Below are 22,325 nucleotides of genomic sequence, written 5' to 3' on the forward strand. Positions count from 1 at the left end.
ACTTGATCATATAAGTGTGAGGTCTTGGGTTCTCTATTCTGTTTCATTGATCTATATGTGTCATTTTTGTGCCAGTACAATACTGTTTTGATTATTACAGCTTTGTAATATAGTTTGAAATCAGGCAGCATGATACCTCCAGCTTTCTTGTTCTTTCTCAACATGTTTTGGCTATTCTGCGTCTTTTGTGTTTCCATACAAATTTTAGAATTACTTGTTCTAGTTCTATGAAAAATGCCATTGATTCTTTGATAAAGACTGAATTTGTAGATTGCCTTTGGTAGCTGATCATTTTAACAATATTAATTCTTCCAATCTGTGAGCACAGTATTATCTTTACAATTTTTTTTGTGTGTGTCATCTTCAATTTCATTCATCAGTCTTATAGTTTTCAGGGGACAGTTCTTTTACCACCTTGGTTAGATATACTCTTAGGTATTTTATTCTTTTTTAATGCAATTGTAAATGGGATTGTTTTCTTAATTTCTCTTTCTGATTGTTTATTGTTAGTGTATACAAACAGCAAGTTTCTGTATATCAATTTTCTATCCTGTAACTTTACTGAATTCCTATATTAGTTCTAATAGTTTTTGGTGGTGTCTTTAGGATTTTCTATACACAGTATCATGTCATTTGCTACTTCTTCCTTTATAATTTGGATTTCATTTACTTCTTTTTCTTGTCTAATTGCTGTTGCTAGAACTTCCAATACTATGTTGAATAATAGTGGCAACAGTGTGTATCCATGTATTATTTCTGATCTTATAGTAAATGCTTTTAGCTTTTCACCATTGAGTATGATGTCAGCTGTGGGGTGTATATGGTCTTTATTATGTTGAGGTATGTTCCTTTTATACCCAGTTTGTTGAGATTTTTACAAATGGATGTTGAATTTTGTGAAAATCTTTTTCTGCATCTATTGAGATGATCATATGATTTTTATTCTTCATTTTGTTTAATGTGGTGTATTACATTGATTGATTTGTGAATACTGAGCCATCCTTATATCCATGGGTTAAATCCCACATGATCATGGTATATGATCCTTTTACTGTATTGTTGATTTTGGTTTGCTATTATTTTGTTGAGAATTTTTACATCATTTTTAATCAGTGATACTGTCCTGTAATTTCCTTTTTTAGTGGTGTCTTTGCCTAGTTTTTGTATCAGGGTAAGGCTGACCTCATAGAATGAGTTTGGAAGTGTTCCTTCCTCTACAGTTTTTTGGAATAGTTTGGGAAGGATAGGTGTTAACTCTTCTTTAAATATTTTGTAAAATTCACCTATGAAGCTGTCTGATCCTGGACTTTTATTTATTTGTTTGTTTTAATTACTGATTCAATTTCATTATTGGTAATTGGTCAGTTCATGTTTTATATTTCTTCCTGATTCAGAGTTGGTAGGTTGAACTTTTTAAGAATTTATTGATTTCTTCTAGGTTGTCCATTTTATGGGCATATAATTGTTCATAGTAATTTCCTATGACCTCTTGTATTTCTGTGGTGTTGGTTGTATCTTCTCTTTTATTTCTATTTATTTTATTTATTTAGGTCCTCTCTCTTTTTTTCTTGGTGAATCTGGCTAAAGGTTTGTCCCAATTTTGTTTATTTTGTTTCATTTATTTCTGTTCTGATCTTTATGAATTTTTTCCTTTCTACTAACTTTGAGTTTTGTTTGTTCTTCTTTTTCTACTTCCTTTATGTGTAGATTAGATTGTTTTTGAGATTTTCCTTGTTTCCTGAGGTAAGATTTTATCACTATAAACTTCCCTCTTAAAGTTACTTTTGTGGTATTCCGTGGATTTTGGATCATTGTTTTTCCTTTTTACGTCCAGGTATTTTTTGGTTGCCTCTTTTATTTTCTCAGTGATCAATTGGTTTTTTAGTAGCATATTGTTTAGCCTCCACGTGTTTGTGGTTTTGCATTTTTTCTTGTTGATTTCTGGTCTCATGCCATTGTGGCCAGAAAAGCTGTTTGATATGATTTCAATCTTCTTAAGTTTAGTGAGACATGTTTTGTGGTCTAGCATGTGATCTATTCTGGAGAATGTTCCATGTGCACTTGAAAAGAATGTGCATTCTGCTGCTTTTGGATGGAATGTTCTCTATGTATCTATTATGTTTATCTGGTCTAATGTGTCATCTAAGGCCAGTTTTCCTTATTGATTTTCTGTTTGAATGATCTGTCTATTGATGTAAGTGGGTTGTTAAAGTCTCTCACTATTATTGAGTTACTGTTAACTTCTCTCTTTATTTCTGTTAATATTTGCTTTATGTATTTAGGTGCTTCTATGTTAGGTGCATATATATTCAAAATTGTTATATCTTCTTGTTGGATTGATCCCTTTATCATCATGTAATTTCCTTCTTTGTGTCTTATTACCGTCTTTGTTTTAAAGTTTATTTTGTGTCATATAAATATTGCTACCTCACCTTTCTTTTCATTTTCATTTGTTTACTTTCATTTCCTCATTTCATTTCCTCACTTTCAGTTTGTGGGTGTCTTTATTTCTGAAATGAGTCTTTTGTAGGCAGCATATATATGAGTCTTGTTTTTTTTAACCCATTCAGCCACTCTGTGAAGTGGATTTTTGACTGCAGCATTTAGTCTATTAACTTTTAAAATAATTATTGATAGTTATCTACTTATTGCAATTTTGTTAATTGTTTTCTGATTATTTTTGTAGTTGTTTTTTGTTTCTTTATTCTTCTTTTGCTCTCTTCCCTTGTTATTTGATGACTATATTTAGTGTTATTCTTGGATTCCTTTCTCCTTTATTGTGTGTATATATTATAAGTTTTTGTTTTGTGGTTACCGTGAGGTTCATATATAACAAGTTGATGATCTCTTAAGTTCAAATGTATTTGAAGAACCTTGCATTTTTATTCATCCCCCCCACACTTAATTTCTTTGAAATCTTATTTTGCGTATTTTTGTTTTGTGTATCTCTTAACTACTTATTGTGGATATAGAGGATTTTACTACTTTTGTCTTTTAACCTTTCTGATAGCTTCATAAGTGGTTGATCTGCTGTCTTTACTATATGTTTACCTTTACCAATAAGATTTTACTTTTGTGATTTTCTTAGTTCTAGTTGTGGTCTTCTCTTTTCCACTTAGAGAAGTCTCTTTATCATTTCTTTTAAAGCCAGTTTAATGGTACTGAACTCTTTTAGCTTTTGCTTGTCTGTAAAACCCTTCACCTCTCCTTCAAATCTGAAAAATATCTTTGGTGGAGAAAGTATTCTTGGTCATAGATTTTTTTCCTTTCATTATTTTGAATATGTCATGCCACTACCTTCTGGACTGTAAAACTTCTGCTGAAAAGTCAGCTGATAGCTCTATGAGAGTTCCCTTGTATATAACTAGTTGCTTTTCTCTTGCTCCTTTTAAAATTCTTTCTTTAAGTTTTGGCATTTTAATTATAATGTGTTTTAGTGTGAACCTCTTAGGGTTCATCTTGTTTGGAGCGTTCTGTGCTTCGTGGACCTGGATTTCTGTTTCCTTTCCCAGATTAGGAAATTTTCTAATTTATTTAATTCTTCAAATAAGTTCTCTGTGCCTTTCTCTCTCTATTCTTCTGGAATCCCTATAATGTTAATGTTACTTGGCTTGATGTTGTCCCAATGTTGTCTCAGCGGTCTCTTCAACTATCCTTATTTTAAAATTCTTTTTTTTTCTTTTCTCTGTCTGGCTTGAGTGATTTCCCCTAACCTGTCTTCCAGTTCACTGATTCGTTTCTTTGGTACCATCTAATATCCTTTTGATTTTTTTTTTTTAGTGTATTTTTAATTAATTTTATTATTCATCTCTCTTTGGTTATCTTTATATTTTCCAACTCTTTGTTAAAATTCTGACTGTGTTCATCCATTCTTCTCCTAAGGTCATTGAGCATGTTTATGATCATTACCTTGAACTCTTTATCAAGTGATTGCTTATCTCCACTTTGTTTAGTTCTTTTTCTGGGCTTTTTTCTTACTCCTTTGTTTGGAACATACTCTTCTGTCTCCTCATTTTGCCCAAATCTCTGTGTTTCTTTCTATCTATTAGGTCAGTTATGTTTCTGTATCTTAGAGAAGTGACTATGTAGGAGACTTCATGTGGGGCTCAGCAGCACACTCTTCTCTGGTCACCAGAGCTATATGATTGAAGGTTTCCTCTTATATGAGCTGTGTGGGCCCTTTTAGGGTATACGTGGGCCTAGACACTGGCCTGGTTATTTTAAGAACCTGCTTCATGTAGTGGTTGTGGGATAGCTGGCCATGAATTTTGGGAGATCCTGGGGTGGTTCAGTGTCACGGTTGGGCAGGGCTGCATCCCCAGGTGGCTAGCTGTTGTGGGCTCAGGATGGTGCTGGCCCACTGGTGGACAAGTATGCCCTCAGGAGTAATAGACTAGAGGGAGGATTTCAAAATGTCACTTGCTAGCACCAGTGTCTTTGTGGTAGAACAAGCTCCAAAAAATGGCTGACCCCAGCATCTGTGTCCCCAGTTACCTCCTGCCTCTCTAGGAGACTTTCAAAGATCAGCAGTTGGATCTGACCCAGGCTCATTTTAAATCACTGCCTTCATGCTGGGACTTGGAACATGTGAGATTTCACAAACACTCTTTAAGAAGAGAGTTTCTGCTCCTACAACTCTCTGGGCACTCCTGTATGCAAGTCCTCCTGGTCTTTAAAGCCAGACATTATGGGAGCTCATTTTCTTGGTGTAGAACCCCCAGGCTCGGGAGCCTGATGTGTGACTAGGACCCATCACTTCTTGGGGAGAACCCATGCAATTGTGATTGTCCTCCCATTCGTGAGTTGCCTACCTAGGGTGTGGTTCCTGACTGTACTGCATCTCTACCCCTTCTACCCATCTCATTGTGGTTTCCTTTTTATATCTCTGTTTGTGGAACATCATTTCTGCTACTCTTCAGGTTGTTCTCATAGATAGTTGCTCTGTAAATAGTTGTAATATTAGTGTGCCCATAGGAGGAGGTGAGTTCAGGGTTTTCCTACTCCACTATCTTGGCCACACCTCTATTTTATTCTTATTGTGGTTTGGATTCTGTTTATTAAATTTTTATTTAGTACTTTTGCATTATTCTTCTTCAGTGGTATTGGTGTATAGTTTTCGTTTTTGTACTATCTTTATCAGATCTAGTTATCAATGCTTTTCTTTCTTCTTAACATTATTTTCCAATGTTCTTAAGCAATGTATCATACTTTTGGAACATCTAGTCTTTGAAGGTTTTGTAGAATCCTCCTTTAAAGAATCTCCCATTGAAATCATTTGCTCCCTGGTGCTCTTTGGGGTGACTTACTGATAATGTACTCTATTTCTTCTACAAAAGTTGATCAGTTTAAGCATTCTATCTCTAATTTGTCAAATTTGGCAATTGGAATTTTGCTAGAAAATTTCTGTAGAAAATTATCATTTTCGTGTAGCTTTTCAAATTCATTTGTATGTAGGTCTTTAATTTCTTATGATTTTAAAATAATCTCTTATTTTAATCTTTTTTCCCCTTGGTCAATTCTTATTTTTATATTTGTGCTTTTATCCTTTCTTCATGAACAAATTAGCTGGTGGTTTGTCTATTTTGTTAATTCTTTATTTTTTTAAATAACAGGATTTTGAAATAGTAGATCTTTTTTTTTTTTCTATTGGTATCTCTGCTTTTCTCTTTATTATTTCCTTCCTTTTGCTATTTTTTTAGTTTATTATTTTTCTAGTTTTTGAGCTAGGAATTCAATTTATTTATTATAACTTAAAATTTTTTTATTTATAAAAACATTTAGGACTATGAATTTTCCTATGCTTATCGCTTGAAATATTTTCTATAGATTATGATTGTGTTTCAATATTGATTTTTTTAGAACTTTTGTGATTTCAGTTCATATTTCTCCTTTCACCCAACAATTATTTAGGAAAAGGGTTTAAATTTCCAAATGAATGAGGCTTTTTTTTCCAATTTTGTCTATAATTTCTACTGTTGTTGCATTGTGGTCAGAAATTATTATTTGTAATAGCTCTACATTTTCTAATTTACAAACATTTTCCTTATAACCTAATATATAATAAATTTTTGTGAATGTTTCATGAGCACTTGGGGGGAAAAGTGTTTCTTAATGTCTACCTTACTGATTATGTTGTTATGTCTTTAATATTATTATTATTATTGTCTACTTGATCTTTCTTGCATTAAAAATGGTGCATTCATTACTGTAGGTTGCCTTCATCAAAATAAACAGACGTTGCCTTGTAGTGGTTTGATCACCTTTTAGGTAAACTGTACATATGTGAGTCATAATGCATTCAAATACCTCTCATTCATTGTCATTCATGTAAAATAAATCTTTCCTATTTCTCTTCTCCCTTACTATTTCTTTTATGTTGCTAGTATAAAGTGTACTTTTACACCACAGTGATGTAATGTGATACGTTTCTATGTTGTAGATTACATTATGGGCTCTTTAAAAACATCTTTATTGAAGTATAAATTCCACATATTTGGAGTAAGTTTTGACATATGGGTATACCCATGAAACCATCACAACAATCAATATAATGAAAATATCTGTCACTCCCTTAAATTATTCCCCTGATACTTGACCTTCTTCTCACTCCTTTAGGAAACCCCCTTCTCATCAACCACTAAGCACTATAGATTAATTTATATTTTCTAGAGATTTATAAAAATGTATCCATTGTATTATTTTTGTCTGGTGTATTTCCCTCTGCATAACTTTATTGTTGTTGATTTTCTAGTTTTATTGTAATGGTTTTGTAACACAGTAGGGACCTCTGTGAGTAGAACTCATGCACTATCTGATTGTGACTGAACTAACTGCTCTGGGAATATTTTTATTTCCATTTCTGTCATCTATTTATAAGATACATTAAATGTCTCATTTTATAAAGAAACGCTCATGTTACTGATGTAAGTTTGCACTATTATTGTTACTTTTCAAAACAAGGAAAAATTTTCTAGCCAAAAAACGGTAGCAGCCAAGAGAGGAATTGATTGCTTGCATATAGCAATGAGGTGTTAATTTCAAGGCAAGGTGGAACCATTTTTGTTGGGGAAACAAAGCATTTTTGTTGGGGAAACAAACACTCATAAGCATTTTTGTTGGGGAAACACTCATTAAAAATTATGGCACTTTAAAAACCATTGTTCTCTTTTCCCTGTAGCTCTTATTAGTCTCCATAATGGGCACTTTGCCCATTCCTTTTCCCAAGAACTTAGAGGAGTCTGGGATTGTCCTCCATCCATTTACCTTTGGAAATTTCCCCAAGCTTTACTTTTCTGAAGCAACCACAGGACAAGATTTCTGCCCTGGAGGATGTGGGGATATACGACTCCTTTGTTCAACAGTTGCACAAGCATGGGGTGGCATAGGTGGGGGTGTTTAGTGACAGAGTCTTTTATTTCATACTGGTACATTCTGGAAACACATAGTCTTATGTCTTCACAAATGATAAAAACCAGCTGCAAACCAAATAAGAGATTTTCCATTTACTTTTTATTTTGTACTAAATATTTTTTTGCATTTTCTAAATAATAGGATCATGAGTATAGAAAGGATTTAAGATGTTAACTCATTTAGCCTGCTTATTCAACACATCATTCTTACTCCTTCCAGAAAAATCGAATTTATTCTTTTGTAATGCTGGGGAAGACAATCTAAAGTCCCTTTTGATGATGTTTTACTATTTCACAACCATTACAGACAGGAAACCATTACTCTGTTTACTCTAAATCTTTCCAGCTGTGTTTGTACCTGGCAAATCTAAGATGCAATTCACTTAATAAATTTAGGATTATAACATCCTTAAAATTATAGATTGAAAATTCCTCATATTAAAAACAGTAATAATATTTATTATCTTACTATGTGCCAAACTCTGTTCTAAGCTTACTGCATGTATTCATATATTTGATCTCCATCAGCATTTTATGAAATAAATAATATTATACTTCTCAATATACTGATGAACATATTGAAAGTTAAGCGACTTATTTAGAATCTCATAGTTAGGAATTGGCGGGTAGGAGTTGGACTCAAGTATACAGTCTCTTAAGTGCTATGCTACACAGCTTTTTAAACTAATACTGAGAAAGGAAGCAAGGAAATTCAATCCAGCACCTGCTCCGGCCAGGCATTGTGCTAGTTATCTCCTTAAGAGTAGCAGCAGCCTGTGTGCTAGGCATGACTTGTCTGGTATCTGGTAGGGCAATGGACTTGGCTGTACAACTGTGTACCTGCCATTCTTGAGACCTTCAAGGTCCTTTCTAACACCATTTATATGACAACACTTGTATGTCATTCAGGGCTCAGCTTAAATATAATCATCTCAGACAAATCTTCAGACATCTCTTAATATGGTTTTAAGTGATTATCCTTACTTCTTCTATGAGACATTGCTCATTACTTACATTATAGGACTTCTCATCTACCAGAAAATATTTTCCATGTATTTACCTCCCTTTCTGGACTGTTAGTTTCTTTTTTTTATATAGAATCAATAGCTAAACATACCAATTCTTTTTTTTTTTTTAACATCTTTATTGGAGAATAATTGCTTTACAATGGTGTGTTAGTTTCTGCTTTATGACAAAGTGAATCACCTATACATATACAAATATCACCATATCTCCTCCCTCTTGTATCTCCCTCCCACCCTCCCCTCTAGGTGGTCGAATAGCACTGTGCTGATCTGCCTGTGCTAAACAGCTGCATCCCACTACCTATCTATTTTACAATTGGCAGTATATATAAGTCCATGCCACTCTCTGACTTTGTCCCAGGTTACCCTTCCCCCTCCCTGTGTCCTCAAGTCCATTCTCTACATCAGCATCTTTATTCCTGTCCTGCCCATAGGTTCTTCATAACCTGTTTTTTTTTTTTTTTTTATTCCATATATAAGTGTTAGCATATGGTGTTTGTTTTTATCTTTCTGACTTACTTCACTCTCTATGACAGACTCTAGGTCATAGAGTCACCTCACTACAAACAATTCAATTTCGTTTCTTTTTATGGCTGAGTAATATTTCATTGTAAATATGTGCCACATCTTCTTTTTCCATTCATCTGTTGATGGACACTTAGGTTGCTTCCATGTCCTGGCTATTGTAAATAGAGCTACAATGAACATTGTGGTACATGACTCTTTTTGAATTATGACTTTCTCAGGGTATATGCCAAGTAGTGGGAATGCTGGGTCGTATGGTAGTTCTATTTTTTAGTTTTTTTTAAGGCACTTCCATACTGTTCTCCATAGTGGTTGTATCAATTTACATTCCCACCAACAGTGCAAGAGGGTTCCCTTTTCTCCACACCCTCTCCAACATTTATCATTTGTAGATTTTTTGATGATGGCCATTCTGACTGGTGTGAGGTGATACCTCATTGTAGTTTTGATTTGCATTTCTCTAATGATCAGTGATGTTGAGCATGATTTCATGTGTTTATTGACAATCTGTAAATCTTCTCTGCAAAAATGTTTATTTAGGGTTTCTGCTCATTTTTGGTTTGGGTTGTTTGTTTTTTTGATATTGAGCTGCATGAGCTGCTTGTAAATTTGGGAGATTAATCCTTTGTTAGTTGCTTCATTTGCAAATATTTTCTCCCATTCTGAGGGTTGTCTTTTCATCCTGTTTATGGTTTCCTTTGCTGTGCAAAAGTTTTTAAGTTTCATTAGATCCCATTTGTTTATTTTTGTTTTTATTTCCATTTCTCTAGGAGGTGGGTCAAAAAGGATCTTGCTGTGATTTATGTCATAGAGTTCTGCCTAGGTTTTCCTCTAAGAGTTTTATAGTGTCTGGCCTTACATTTAGGTCTTTAATCCATTTTGAGTTTATTTTTGTGTATGTCATTAGAGAGTGTACTAATTTCATTCTTTTACATGTAGCTGTCCAGTTTTTCCAGCACCACTTATTGAAGAGGCTGTCTTTTCTCCATTGTATATTCTTGCCTCCTTTGTCAAAAATAAGGTGACCATATGTGCGTGGGTTTATCTCGGGCCTTTCTATCCTGTTCCATTGATCTATATTTCTGTTTTTGTGCCAATACCATACTGTCTTGATTACTGTAGCTTTGTAGTATAGTCTGAAGTCCGGGAACCTGATTCCTCCAGCTCCATTTTTCTTTCTCAAGATTGCTTAGGCTATTTGGGGTCTTTTGTGTTTCCATACAAATTGTGAAATTTTTTGTTCTAGTTCTGTGAAAAATGCCAGTGGTAGTTTGATAGGGATGGAATTGAATCTGTAGATTTCTTTGGGTAGTATAGTCATTTTCACAATGTTGATTCTTCCCATCCAAGGACATGGTATATCTCTCCATCTGTTTGTATCATCTTTAAATTCTTTCATCAGTGTCTTAGAGTTGTCTGCATACAGGTCTTTTGTCTCCTTAGATAGGTTTATTCCTCGGTATTTTATTCTTTTTGTTACAGTGGTAAATGGGAGTGTTTCCTTAATTTCTCTTTCAGATTTTTCATCATTAGTGTATAGGAATGCAAGAGATTCCTGTGCGTTAATTTTGTATCCTGCTACTTTACCAAATTCATTCATTGGTTCTAGTAGTTTTCTGGTAGAGCTTTTAGGATTCTGTATGTAGAGTATAATTTTACCTGCAAACAGTGACAGCTTTACTTCTTCTTTTCCGATTTGGATTCCTTTTATTCCTTTTTCTTCTGTGATTGCTGTGGCTAAAACCTCATAAACTATGTTAAATAATAGTGGTGAGAGGGAAACCCTTGTCTTGCTCCTGATCTTAGAGGGGATGGTTTCAGTTTTTCACCATTGAGAAAGATGTTGGCTGTGGGTTTGTCATATATGACCTGTATTATGTTGAGGTAGGTTCCCTCTATGCCTACTTTCTGGAGGGTATTTATCATAAATGGATGTTGAATTTTGTTGAAAGCTTTTTGTCCATCTATTGAGATGATCATATGGTTTTATCCTTCAATTTTTTAATCTGGTATATCACATTGATTGATTTGTGTATATTGAAGAATCCTTGCATTTCTGGGATAAACCCCACTTGATTGTGATGTATGATCCTTTTAATGTGCTGTTTGCTGGTATTTTGTTGAGGATTTTTGCATCTAAGTTCATCAGTGATATTGGCCTGTAGTTTTCTTTCTTTGTGACATCTTTGTCTGGTTTTGGTATCAGGGTGATGGTGGCCTCATAGTATGATTTTGGGAGTTTCCCACCCTCTGTTATATTTTGGAAGATTTTGAGAAGGATAGGTGTTAGCTCTTCTCTAAGTGTTTGATGAATTCGGCTGAGAAGCCGTCTGGTCCTGAGCTTTTGTTGGAAGTTTTTTTTGTTGGAATTCGCCTGAGAAGCCGTCTGGTCCTGGGCTTTTGTTGGAAGTTTTTTAAGTGCTTGTGATTGGTATGTTTATACTTTCTATTTCTTCCTGGTTCAGTCTCAGAAGGTTGTGCTTTTCTAAGAATTTGTCCATTTCTTCCAGGTTATCCATTTTATTGGCATATAGTTGCTTGTAAAAATCTCTCATGATCCTTTGTATTTCTGCAGTGTCAGTTGTTACTTCTCCTTTTTCATTTCTCATTCTATTGATTTGAGTCTTCTCCCATTTTTTCTTGATGATTCTGGCTAATGGTTTATCAATTTTGTTTATCTTCTCAAAGAACCAGCTTTTAGTTTTATTGATCTTTGTTATTGTTTCCTTCACTTCTTTTTCATTTATGTCTGATCTGATCTTTATGATTTCTTTCCTTCTGCTAACTTTGGGGGTTTTTTGTTCTTCTTTCTCTTCTTACTTTATGTGTAAGGTTAGGTTTTTTATTTGAGATGTTTCTTGTTTCTTGAGGTAGGATTGTATTGCTATAAACTTCCCTCTTAGAACTGCTCTTGCTACATCCCATAGGTTTGGGTCATTGTGTTTTTATTGTCATTTGTTTCTAAGTATTTTTTGATTTCCTCATCGATTTCTTCAGTGATCTCTTGGTATTAAGTAGTGTATTGTTTAGCCTCCATGCATTTGTATTTTTTACAGATTTTTCCCTGTAATTCATATGTAGTCTCATAGTGTTGTGGTCAGAAAAGGTAATTGATATGATTTCGATTATCTTAAATTTACCATGGCTTGATTTGTGACCCAAGATATGATCTATCCTGGAGAATGTTCCATGAGCACTTGAGAAGAAATTGTATTCTGTTGTTTTTGGATGGAATGTCCTATAATTATCAATTAAGTCCATCTTGTTTAATGTATCATTTAAAGCTGTGTTTCCTTATTTATTTTCATTTCAGATGATCTGTCCATTGGTGAAAGTGGGGTGTTAAAATCCCCTATACTATCATTTTGTTACTGTCGATTTCCCCTTTTATGGCTGTTGGTATTTGCCTTATGTATTGAGGTGATCCTATGTTGGGTGCATAAATATTTACAATTATAAATATTACAGTTATATCTTCTTCATGGATTAATACCTTGATCATTATGTAGTGTTCTTCTTTGTCTCTTGTAATAGTCTTTATTTTAAAGTCCATTTTGTCTGTTATGAGAATTGCTACTCTAGTTTTCTTTTGATTACCATCTGCATAGAATATCTTTTTTCATCCCCTCACTTTCAGGATGTATGTGTCCCTAAGTCTGAAGTGGGTCTCTTGTAGACAACATATATATGGGTCTTGTAATTGTATCCATTCAGCTAGTCTATGTCTTTTGGTTGGAGCATTTCATCCATTTACATTTAAGGTAGTTATCAATGTGTATTTTTCTATTACCATTTTCTTAATTTTGGGGGGATTGCTATTGTATGTCTTTTCCTTCTCTTGTGTTTCCTGCCTAGAGAAGTTCCTTTAGCATTTGTTATAAAGCTGGTTTGGTGGTGCTGAATTCTCTTAGCTTTTGCTGGTCTGTAAATGTTTTAATTTCTCTGTCAAATCTGAATGAGATCTTTGCTGTTTAGAGTAATGTTGGTTGTAGTTTTTTCCCTTTCATCACTTTAAATATGTCCTGCCACTCCCTTCTGGCTTGCAGAGTTTCTGCTTAAAGATCAGCTGTTAACCATATGGGGTTTCCCTTGTATGTTATTTCTTGGTTTTCCCTTGCTGCTTTTAATATATTTTTTCTGTATTTAATTTTTGATGGTTGTTTAATATTTGTTTAGCATGTTTCTCCTTGGATTTATCCTGTATGGGACTCCCTGCACCTCCTGTTCTTGATTGACTATTTCCTTTCCCATATTAGGGAAGTTTTCAACTATAATGTCTTTAAATATTTTCTCAGTGCCTTTCTTTTTCTCTTCTTCTTCTGAGACCCCTATAATTCGAATGTTGGTGCTCTGAATGTTTTCCCAGAGGTCTCTGAGACTGTCCTCAATTCTTATCATTCTTTTTTCTTTATTCTGCTCTGAGGTAATTATTTCCACTATTTTATCTTCCAGGTCACTTATCCGTTCTTCTGCCTCACTTATTCTGCTATTGATTCCTTGTAGAGAATTTTTAATTTCATTTATTGTGTTGTTCATCATTGTTTGTTTGCTCTTTAGTTCTTCTAGTTCCTTGTTAAACGTTTCTTGTATTTTCTCCATTCTATTTCCAAGATTTTGGATCATCTTTACTATCATTACTTTGAATTCCTTTTCCGGTAGACTGCCTATTTCCTCTTCATTTGTTTGGTCTGTTGTGTTTTTACCTTGCTCCTTCATCTGCTGTGTGTTTCTCTGTCTTCTCATTTTGCTTAGCTTACTGTGTTTTGGGTTTCCTTTTCCAGGCTGCAGGTTCATAGTTCCTATTGTTTTTGGTGTCTGCCCCAGTAGCTAATGCTGGTTCAGTGGGTTGTGTAGGCTTCCTTGTGGAGGGGACTGGTGCTTGTGTTCTGGTGGATGAGGCTGGATCTTTTCTTTCTGGTGGGCAGGACCACGTCTGGTGGTATGTTTTGGGCTGTCTCTGACCTTGTTATGATTTTAGGCAGCTTCTCTGCTAATGGGTGGCGTTGTGTTCCTGTCTTGCTAGTTGTTTGGCATAGGGTGTCCAGCACTGTAGCTTGCTAGTCGTTCAGTGGAGCTGGGTCTTAGCCTTGAGATGGAGATCTCTCGGAGAGCTTTCACCATTTGATATTACATGGAGCCAGGAGGTCTCTGGTGGACCAGTGTCCTGAACTCAGCTCTCCCACCTCAGAGGCACAGGCCTGACACCTGGCCGGAGCACCAAGACCCTCTCAGCCACACGGCTCAGAAGAAAAGGGAGAAAAAAAGAAAGAAAGAAAGAGAAAAATAAATAAAATAAAGTTATTAAAATAAAAAATAATTTTTAAAAATAAAAAAATCATAAAGTAATAAAAAAAGAAAAAAAGAAAAAGAAAGAAAGAAGAGAGAAACCAAACCAAAAAACAAGTCCAGCAATGATAACAAGTGCTAAAAACTATACTAAAAAAAAAAAAAGAACAGACTGAACCCTAGGACAAATGGTAAAAGCAAAGCTATACAGACAAAATCACACAAAGAAGCATATACATACACACTCACAGAAAGAGAAAAATGAAAAATATACATATATCATTGCTCCCAAAGTCCACCACCTCAATTTTGGCATGATTCATTGTCTATTCAGTTATTCCACAGATGCAGGGACATCAAGTTGATTGTGGAGATTTAATCTGCTTCTCCTGAGGCTGCTGGGAGAGATTTCCCATTTTCTTCTTTGTTCGCACAGCTCCTGGGGTTCAGCTTTGGATTTGGCCCTCCTTCTGCGTGTAGGTCGCCTGAGGGCATCTGTTCTTCACTCAAACAGGACGGAGTTAAAGGAGCTGCTGATTAGGGGGCTCTGGCTCACTGAGGCGGGGGGGAGGGAGGGGTACAGAATGTGGGACAAGCCTGTGGTGGCAGAGACTGGCGTGACGTTGCAACAGCCTTAGGTGTGCTGTGTATTCTCCCGGGGAAGTTGTCCCTGGATCACGGGACCCTGGCAATTGCGGGCTCCACAGGCTCCTGGGAGGGGAGGTGTGGATAGTGGCCTGTGCTCGCACACAGGCTTCTTGGTGGCTGCAGAAGCAGCCTTAGTGTTTCATGCCCGTCTCTGGTGTCTGCGCTGATAGCCTCCACTTGCACCTCTCTCTGGAGTTTCCTTAGGCGGTACTCTGAATCCCCTCTCCTCGTGCACCATGAAACAATGGTCTCTTGCCTCTTAGGCACGTCCAGACTTTTTCCTGGACTCCGTCCCGGCTAGCTGTGGTGCACTAGTCCCCTTCAGGTTGTGTTCACGCAGCTAACCCCAGTCGTCTCCCTGGGATCTGACCTCCAAATCCCGAGCCTCAGCTCCTAGCCCCCACCCGTCCCGGCTGGCAGGTGAGCAGACAAGGTTCTCAGCTGGTGAGTGCTGGTCGGCACTGATCTTCTGTGCAGGAATCTCTCCACTTTGCTCTCTGCACCCCTGTTGCTGTGCTCTCCTACGTGGCTCCAAAGCTTCTCCCCCGCCATCCCCCGTCTCTGCCAGTGTATGGGCTTCCTAGTGTGTGGAAACTTTTCATCCTTCACAGCTCCCTCCCAGTGGTACAGGTCCCATCCCTATTCTTTTGTCTCTTTTTTTTCTTTTTTCTTTTGCCCTACCCAGGTACGTGGGGAGTTTCTTGCCTTTTGGGAAGTCTGAGGTCTTACGCCAGCATCAGTATGTGTTCTGTAGGAGTGTCCCACGTGTACATGTATTTCTGATGTATTTGTGTGAAGGAAGGTTATTTCCACATCTTACTCTTCCGCCATCTTGAATGTCTTTCTGGACTGTTAGTTTCTATAGAACAGAGATTGTTGGCCTCTATAATTCTAACAGCTGGTAGAGAATAAATATGAGTTGAATAACTTGTATAAGAATACGATCAATTTAATGCTAGTAGTATCACTATGTCAAATAACCAAAATTAAATTGAGATTTTATTTTTACCTTTTCTAATTTATCATTTTCTCCCTCCATCCCCCACAAGAAGATAGGGAATGTGTCTATAGCCATTTAAATTTTAACACAATTCTTAATGAAAAAAGAGTAAGAAAATGTATTATAATTTTCTAGTTTGGTCATGGATTTTGTCAGATCCATCTAGCTCAAATGTGAAGACTTAGTCAATGAAATCTCCCACCTCTTCTCACAACTATCCCCCAGACAACACTTGAAGAAAAATAAAAATACAACCACTCCTACAACCCCCACTCCTGTGTTCTTTTAATAATATCATGCTCCAGTCATCCCATTTTAAAACTTTGTCATTTTCTTTAGCTAGAACAGAATGGAAGGCAGAAGAGTCAAATTGTTGTCCATCCCTAGCAGTTCTGATTCTCACTGCCTCTTGCTTTAGAGGCTTTTTTTTATCTAGAAAAGTCTGAGAACTGAAAAGATTATGAGGCTGCCTTCAAACATGCAATTCCAAATAAAATAATTCTTAAGCCCTGTGAATTTCTGATATATTCCACAATAAAAAATCAAATAAAAAATAATTTGTGTTTGTTTCCTAAACATATGATAAGTCTGCCTACTGGATAATTCAATATTTGTCTCATATCTGTTCTCCATTCCTGCTATGTCCAGTTTAGCTGCTTTTGTCCTTTTTCCTCTTGCTACTCTTCTCATACTAACCTTTTAAACCACCTAGTTGTTTCACATTTTATCATCAGATTGATCCTACCGAAGCACAGCTCTGATTTTTGAGCCAGTGTTTTGAGCCACACTTGTTTGCAAAATTAAGTGTTTAATAAATGTATGGAAGAGTGATTACCCTCACACCTGGAAAACTCTCTTTTCACTATTTTTAAGGTGTTATATACTTTGACTTCAAAATGTCTTGCTTTATTTTTTTATTACTCCCTTTTGGCTAGTTGTTCTTCTAAACTCACAATGCCATGTCTTCTGAGCATATCCCATGCTGTCCTTCTTTATACTCATATTCTTCCCTCTTTCTGAAATGCTTTCTAATAACTTCTTGCTTCTTGGATTCCTTAGGTGTCAAGATACAATTTTATCCCTGTCCAGCAGTATTGCATTCTCCTTCTGAAAACTAGTGGCACGTTTTCTATTCCTCTCTTTTATATGTGTGCAGACTTGTCTTGGTGTGGTTATTTACACATATCATGCCTCTGAAACCCAGCTGCCTGGAGCTTCTAGAGTCCCTCTTTTCCCCTGTCCCCATGTATGCAGAACTCAGGAATTCATATTAAACAACACATGCATGTTGGAGAAATGTAGACTTACCTGAAGTTTCTGTGAGAGAGGTAGAGGAGGTTTTCTTTCCTTTTCTTTCTTTTTTTAAAAAACAAACCTTGATTTAGAATAATTTTTGATTTTCAGTAAAGTTGCAAGGATAGTACACACAGTTGCCACATACCCCACCCACCCACAGTTTCCCCTATTATTAATATCTACATTAGCATGGTGTATTAGTCACAACTAATGAATCAGATTGATACATGGCTGTTAAGTAAAGTCCATATATGGTAATCAGGTTTCCTTAAATTTTACCTAATGTTCTTTTTTGTTCCAGGATCCCATCTGGTATACCACATTACATTTGGTTGTCTTGTCTCCCGGTAGGCTCCTCTTAACTGTGAAAATGTCTGAGACTTTTCTTGTGTTTGATGATCTTGACAGTTGTGAGGACTACTGGTCAGTATTCTCTAGAATGTCCCTCAATTGGGATTTGTCTGATGTTTTTCTTATGATTAAACTGGGGTTGTGGGTTTTTGGGAGGAAAATGAAAGAGACAGAGTGATATTCTCATCACATCTTATTAAGAGTATCGACTATCAACATAACTTATCACTCTTAATGTTAACCTGGATCACCTGGTTGAACTAGTGTTAGTTTGTTAGGTTTCTCTAAGTTACTCTATTTTCCACTTTTCCATACTGCATTTTTTGGAAAGAAGTCAATATGCCCAGCCCACTCTTAACATGTGAGAGTTATGTTAAAGGAGAGTTAAGATAAAGAGTGGGGATTATCTACATAAATTACTGGAATTCTTCTGAACAGTAGTTTTCCAGCTCTCCCATTTTAAAATTTAATCAATCATTTATATCAGTATGGATTCAAGCATATTTATTTTATCCTTTGGGTTATAATTCAATACTACTTTATGTTGTTCTTCAGATTGTTCTAGCTTTGAACATTGGGAGCTTTTTTTCAGTTGGCTTCTATGTCCCTCCTTAATATACTCCCACTTATTTATTTGTTTGTTTGTTATTTAATTTTGGAGTTCTTTTTCACTTTCTGGCACTACAAGATGATCCAGGCTCATAGTGTATATTTCCTACCCTAGTCCTAGAATCAACCATTTTTCTAAGGAGATCTGGTTTCTTTCATTGGACAACGGTATTAGAGATTAAGATCTGGGTGTGAGGTGTGCCACAGGGGTGTTGTTGGCTTCTAAGCCATTTCAGCTGACACAGCAAGGACATATATGTGTGTATATCAACAAAAGTATGTAAACATACCTATATATTTCTAAATGTATCCATCTATATCTGTGTTAAACTAAACATGGTTTCCTATTGATGTCTGCAACTCTTATCCCTCCCATACTGATCATTCTAGCCTTCTCCCCTTGCTTGTCTATAACTTATTCAATAGTGAGAAACCTGGCTCCCACTGTCGACCATCCATTTACTTGATTTTTCAATTCCAGTGTATATTTATAATGGTTTCAGAATTGTTAACCTCTACTCCCATGGGAAATAACTGTATCAACTCAAGTACAGTGTTTCTTTTTTGCCTTTGGTTTTACATTCTTTACCAATTTCCAGAGTTATTCACATGAGCACATTTTCTGCATTCCTTTCAGTGAGGTTTGTTCATACATTTAGCAAGTCTGAAAAATCGGTATATTGTATGAGTCCATTTAAATGACACTCTAGAAAAGGCAAAACATATATAGAGAATAAATGAAGCATTGGTCATCAGTTAGATTCTTTGTCACATTCTGCATTCCATCCTGGGGTCTCCTGACCTCCAAATGATTTTCTAAATATTTGCACACATTAAGGTTCATGGGTTTTGACAAATGCTTAATGTCATATATACACCATTATAGTATCATACAGAATAGCTTCACCATCATAAAAATTTCCCTATGTTTCGCCTTTTACATACTTTCCAACACCTAAGCCCCTGGCAACTACTGATCTGCTTACTGTCTCTATAGTTTTGCCTTTTATAGAAAGTCATATAAATGAAATCATGCAGTATGTGACCTTTCCAGACTGTCTTCATTCACTTACAATATTCATTTAAGATTCATCCATGTCTTTGCATGGCTTGATAGGCCATTCCTTTTTATTACTGAATAGTATGGAGAAGGGCTTTATATTCTGAATTCCACAGCACATAACCTCATAGGTATCCATTTGACATTTTTTTCTCATGTTCTCTTGTCACACAGAGGTTTTTTCTGCCATATCCCTAAACAGTACTCAGTTGTTCTCCTATTATCACGAGCAATTTAGCTCTCTCCCTCAAAGCTGCATACCATACTTAGTAGAGAACAAAGGGCTTTTAGGGTTTTAGCTCCCACTCAAACAGCTTCTTAGACCTTACCTTCCTATTAACACCTGCATTACAGTTCTTTATGCTCCTGGTTAACGTTCCCTGCTCCCAACATCAACATTTCATCTCACTTTATAAGGTCTTTCAAAGTGTGAACTATATCTTTATCTCTGTATTCTGCAACAGTGTTGTGCCTTGCCCCTAGTAGGTATTCAATAAATATTCACTGAACAAACAAATAAGTGATTTGTTATAATGTGAGAGCCAGACTGCAGACAAACTGACAAAACCTGAAATGCATGCAATATTCCATCCACTTGGGTAGTATAGTTGTTTGCTATGCACTCTTTTCTTTTTTCACTACTTGAAGGCCACTTGCAAAAAATGGCCTGAAATCTGACATACATTCAATTTATATAGAACATATGGTGTTTATAAAAGCATTACCAAATAGTATCATGCTAGTGAACCTTGATAATGTGTGTCAGAGGTTTTCAGCATTAGCCCAGAACATCAACATTACTACAAACAGCTGAAATATATTGTAAGAAATTTATTTTCTCATAAAATGTTGCATGGGCAAGTTTTGGGAATTGGCTAGCCAGATTAGAATTATCATCATTCTTATTATTAGTAAAAGGCGTTGATGTAGCTCTTTATTAAGTCATTAGCTTAAAAATTGTTTAACATTGGCATAAAATTTAAACACTAGTCCTCCAAGCGAAATATTCTAGAAGGATCCTCATTTTACATACTTAAATTCCAGAAAAATCTTGGAAACAACAGTTCCATCTGTGGGCACCTCTTACAAAGCCTGTGTTGCACAGGTACTTGCTGCCTTCAACCTGTGTACCTCAGCCTCTGTATGCTAGATCCCTAATTTTGATGTGAATAAACTGTTGAAATTTGGGTGCTGGGGAAAGGGGAGTTCTTAAATTTCTCCTTCTTTTCTTTCTCCTCCTTGTCCTATCCCTCCCCCTCCTCCTCTTCCTCTTTTTCCCTCTTAAAATGTCTGCCATTGTTTTGGGTTATGGAGAATGTTGTCATCCAGAAGAAAGTAATTTCTTTTTAGCTAAATCTCACATGTTTGCAATCATCCTTCACATACACAATATTTTGTATCAGAAATAAGGTCTTAAGGGGCTTGTTGAACTTTCAAAGTCAAGAATTCTCCATTTTAGGAATTTATTCGTTGTTGGGAAGATTTTTTTTAAAGTATAAAAATGTGTACGAGTAGAATATTACAAAAATACCTTGAGTATTTGGATAAGTTTTAAAGGAGGATACTTCACCTTTTTGATTTATATTGTAAGGTAGGTACATATATTTTGAACATTTGAAAGGGCTGAACTCTTTTTATATCTCGAACTTTTCCCATACCCTTCCATTTGTAGCTTTCAGGTTGTGGAAATGGCAAAGAAGTTGCTACTAGAAGATGGTGGTTAGCTGGAAGTTGTTGGTGTATCACTCACTTCAGGTTAGGTGATGTTTGTTTCTCAGGCATGAGAAATCATTAACCCTTTTAAGTAGATGCTGGGTAGGAAACAAATAAAAACCAGAAAGTAAAATGGTGATGATCTATAAGAGGCCTCCCAAAGGAGTTTGCTTCTCAAAATAAATGAAAATAAGATTTCTTGGCATACAGATAAGAACTTTCTAACATTCCATGTATGCATAAAATTCCATATATGCAAACAGGTTTCACAATTTCAAAGATTTGGATTGCTTGTATACTGCATTTAGCTGAAATGAAAATCCAACTCTCTGGAGTTCATCTCACCCCAATAATATGCTAATTTCATCCTCATGGCCTTTAAGAGTTAGTGTCATAATTTGGAATTAACTAGTAAAAGATACTTGGGAAAAATTGGTTCAATATTTTTCTTAACTAATTGTGTTTTCAGGATGAAGATCAACAGACTATGAATCAGTGTGTTCCAACTGTACCTATACTATTGATTGATTGGGTATTTCCCTTGGGACATTTCTATTTGACAAACTGACACATAGATGCAAACAGTTCAAATACATTTCTTTTTGCACTGATAAATTTGTTCATGTTCTCCAGAAATGGAAAATATGGTGTGGCCCTTTCTACATTTTGAAATCTCGTGGCTAGTTTTCCATGCTGGGTAAATATATATGGCACCTTATGACATTCAAGGTACATCGCATATGTTGCACATTTTACAGGTTTCAAAGCTCTTTCATATATTATTTCATATTCATTTTACAACAATTCTGCAATATCAATAGGGCAGATATCATTCTAATTATTTATAGATCATGAGGCTTGGACATTTTTAACAGACTTTCTATAGTCACAAAAACTAGGATGTGTTAGAGCCAGAATCAGAACTTAAGTTTTCAGATTTGAGCCCAGAAAACTCCACCCTAATACAAGTTTAGAGTATTACTGCTTTTGGCCAAGGGGCATTGTGATATGATGGAAATGATATATTTTGCAATGTATGCTCTGGTGGTACTTAGATAGCACTTTATACTTCTCATTTTTATCACTGTGACCTCTTGATAGAAGGAGATCTCATTGTTATTCTTTCCTTTGCTTTCTTTAATAGTTAATCTTATTTTCCAACAAGAATTTTAAGACCTGACCTAAATATTATAATTAACACATTAAGAGGATATATCAGCGTGACCCACTTTGTGTTCATTTTCCAGTGTGGATACTCATGAATATAATTTAATGTTACTTTCAAAACAACAAATCTCTATGACTGAGTTTACATGGATGCATTCAGTCAAAGAGTGGGCCATCTCCTAAAAGTTCTTTCTCTGAACTAATCATTGCAATGTTAGTAGTTAGTAGAGAAAAGA

At 35.6% G+C, this 22,325-nt stretch overlaps 1 protein-coding gene across 1 annotated transcript in view; it reads left to right on the plus strand.

Moving 5' to 3' along the window:
- SLC26A7 (solute carrier family 26 member 7) overlaps positions 1 to 22,325 on the plus strand; it is a 208,157-nt gene that overhangs the window by 77,378 nt on the left and 108,454 nt on the right. The gene's annotated exons all lie outside the window — the stretch shown is intronic.

The sequence above is a fragment of the Eschrichtius robustus genome, chromosome 17 (assembly GCF_028021215.1).
Source record: "Eschrichtius robustus isolate mEscRob2 chromosome 17, mEscRob2.pri, whole genome shotgun sequence".
Classification (NCBI taxonomy): domain Eukaryota; kingdom Metazoa; phylum Chordata; class Mammalia; order Artiodactyla; family Eschrichtiidae; genus Eschrichtius; species Eschrichtius robustus.